This window comes from Sorex araneus, chromosome 1 (genome assembly GCF_027595985.1).
Source record: "Sorex araneus isolate mSorAra2 chromosome 1, mSorAra2.pri, whole genome shotgun sequence".
In the NCBI taxonomy this organism is placed as follows: Eukaryota; Metazoa; Chordata; class Mammalia; order Eulipotyphla; family Soricidae; genus Sorex; species Sorex araneus.
The window spans coordinates 199,144,984-199,148,780 of NC_073302.1; positions in this window are offsets into that span (position 1 = coordinate 199,144,984).

The following is a 3,797-nucleotide window of genomic DNA, read 5'->3' on the forward strand; positions in this document are numbered from 1 at the left end:
AAGAACCAAACTAAAAAACAAGAAACCAAGCAAAGGGGCAAGAAATACTTTGTAAAATTATTTCTTAGAAACAGATTTTCAGTTGTGTTTTTATTGAGTTATTGATCACTAGTATTGATCACTATTACTTAAACAAGCTTAATATTTGAATCAGTAAAAGCATACACTGGAAAATGCAGACAAGCATAAAGAAACATTTACTAATCACATTGCCACTACAATCATCCCCACTGCACACCATCTTGGTTTTGGAAACCACAAGTTTAAATAAAACATTAGACCACAGGGTAACGAGCCACAGGAATTAAATTCTCAGGGTTTATTTCTGCTCAGAGAGATCCATCAAACTTTAAGATCCACAACACTCCTAATGTTCAACAATATTTGTATCTATTCATTCATTCATTCATTCATTCATTCATTCATTTATTCATGTTCCAAACTACTTCTTCAGTTCATGAGCAATGGTGAGGGAACCTGGAGGGACCCAAGCTCCCAGGGCACAATGGAGGACACTCCAAGGACGAGGACATCCTTCCTTCAAGGGCATAGAATGGAGGACAAAGGAGATACAAAAATCCACATATGTGCATTTATGACAAGTGGGAGGAACCTAGAAATGTTGAGAAAGTCCTGGAAACAGGAGGGACATGCCAACACCAGCATTCCATGCCAGCACTATGGCTAGAGGGTGGCAAGTCAGAGTCCCCAGGGTTGCTCAGTTTCTGGTGTCTGTACTAGGAGCTCCTGGCATGGCTTTTCTTTTTGTCACCGGGCTTCTCCAGGGGGGTGGAGGTGCCTCATCTTTCCTTTAGGGGGACACTTCCACCTCTCAGGCTGGTCAGATGCAGCCAGAACTCAAGCACAGATTTCCTGGGTTCACACCCCAAGACTCTTTGTGGAGAAGATAAAATATTTGGTGCTAATGTAATAAAAATATGTAATATCTTTGTAATGTAATAAAAATAACAGCATATTTGTATCATGTAATAAAAATAATAGCATATGTGTGTAATGTAATAAAAATAATGTATTTAAAATGCATTGATTTAGATTCCTATATTAATAGTCATGTTTACATTTTTGTACATTATATGCTATGCTAAAATATATTAAAAATAAAAGCTATGTATTATAATTATGCTATAATTATACACAACTATGATACTCTATCAAACATTATTATACTATATAAAGGTATGTATACTGTGTACAATATATGTTTGAAATGCTATGTAGCATATGTTATGCTATATACTATATAATATATAACCAGATTGGATAGGACACATATTGCATATTATTACACTATAATTCATTCACTATATTATATAGTATAATGTATTATACTATAGTATACAGTATAATGTAATTGTATATAGTATAACTGTCCCATATATTATGTTATTAGCATTATTTATATCATTATATATTACAGGTACATAGTTACATGTGACATATCGTATCGTAATCATATATGGTTTGCACATGTAGATCAAAAATACTAAGACAGTGTTCAGCCATTCGTGCCCTCATTGCTTAGCTCACCCCCTGTACCCTGTACCCTGTCTGTGCCAGTTCAGGCCTGTGATAGTCAATAGGTGTGTGAGAGTCAGCAGGTGTGTGATACTCAGCAGGTGTGTGACAATCACTAGGTCTGCGACCCCCATCAGACCTGCGACAGTCAACAGGTATATGAGTGTCAGCAGGTATGTGTCAGCAGCTGTTAGGATGAGCCTGGGTTGAGGTTCTCATACATGGTATTTCTACGTCTGAGGTATGCACATAACATACATAAAGTAAAATACAGAATAAAGTTCTCTTCAATGCTTGTGGGGTTTTTCTATTTCTTTTCCACTCAAGACTGTGCTTCATGGAATTAAGGAACTTCTCACTAAACCCACTTGATGAAGCTTGTATTTAAAGGCAGGAAGCAGCTAGCAGCCTAAACAGCCTCCTCCTAGACCATCATCTGTTTAAAAACATAGGCTGTATCTTGAGAACAATAATATAAGCAGAAAGGCATATTTAAGCCTCACAGAAAGGAGACTTGAGTTCCTTAATCCTTCCATAGTGTTTGTCACCCTCAGTGGAAACAGTGTACCAGGCAGGTGAGCATCTTAACAAGTGCAGCTCTGTGGGCTTTGCACAGGAGGCAGATGTGTCTGCAGAGCAAGAACTTTTCAGGAGAGCAGCTGCATTTCTGAGCTTTCCAGGATTTTGCATGACCATGTGAAGACCAGCCAGTATGGCTCCAGGGATGAGCAGATAGCTCAGGTTCTATGTGTGAGGACAGCTGTGAGGCACTGATCACAAACAGCCTGCTTTGCCTGGCTTGTGGTGAGCTTGATGAGATGAAAGAACCCTCTCCAGGGCCTGGGGGCAACTATATTTGAACCACAGAGATGCTGATGACATGAGTCTGTCAGCATTTGGCCATGTCAAGCACAACTGAATGTGATCTGGGCTCTGAGGGTAGAACATTTGGGAGGGTGGCTGCTGAACTCGGCTGCTGTTTCCATCTCCCAGGAACCCAGTAGGAGAAGAGCCCTCATGGCCCTTTGTAACAGTCAACTGGCCATAGCCATCACTTTGACCTGTGGGACAGCAAGAGACACACGTGTCTAAAGCTTGGCAGAATTTTGAACAGATCATTTCTGTTCTGACAGAACAATGGTTACCTCCTGGAAGAGCTTCTCTGGCCTGATGTGATGCAGCTGTGTGGGGTCATTTGCGTGCATGAGCCATGAAGAAGTGGGTTATGAGTTACCTTGACAAGTCAATGCAGAGCATTTTATCTAAGAATATCTTAGAATAAATGCAGACTTGGTTTTTCAGAGTAAACTAGCTGGCTTTCTCTGAACATGGTGGGCTCTCTGGAGATCCCAGCTCCACAGGTCCTGGTTTGGTGGGATTACTGCTAATGGAGGTTGAACCCTCCTAGGAGCCTAACTTCTCAGTCTATCCCTGAGTTTAAAATTTGCTCATTCCTCATGGAAGCAACAATTCATTAGATAGCTTTGATCAAGAGAAGGCTAACAAGGTTGCCAGGGACCCTGAATTCTAGGTATTGAGATCATCATTCCAAACTCTACCATTGAATGTGCAAGCTATTCTAATTTTATTCCAAATCAGATTGTATTCCACACTATTGTGCTGGACTTAATGAAAAGTTGCATTAATATAAGGTGTAGACTAGAACAGATGACTGGTTAAATAAACTCGAAATTACTCCTGACGGTGCTCAGGGGACTATATGGGATGTTGGGAATCGAACCCAGGTCGGCCGCATGCAAGGCAAATGCCCTACCCGCTGTGCTATCGCTCCAGGTAGCATAGCCGAGTGGTCTAGGTAATATTAAGATAAGAAAACAAACCTTTATTATGTTTTATTGTGAAGATTTAACTTATAAAAACAGAAAATTTTAAATATTTTTTGTGGGCCACACTTGGCAATGCGGAGGGGTCACTCCTGGCTCTGCACTTAGGAATTACTCCTGGGACCATACGGGATGCTGGGGATGGAATCTGGGTTGGGCACATGCAAGGCAAGAGTCTAAACCCTTGTACTACCTCTCAAGCCCCCAGATCAAAAAGAATTTTGTGTGGAATCTGGGGATGAACTGTAAATGCTCAACTGTTCAAAGTATATGCACAGTGCCCCCAGGGTCTTTGAAGGGGCACTGTTTGGAGGCTCACCCCTGATTCTACACGTCCAGACTCCTCTGGGAGATCTAACCACTCTGCATTTCTCTTGTGATTCATTTTAAGAATGAGTCTTCTTTCAGGGGGATTGA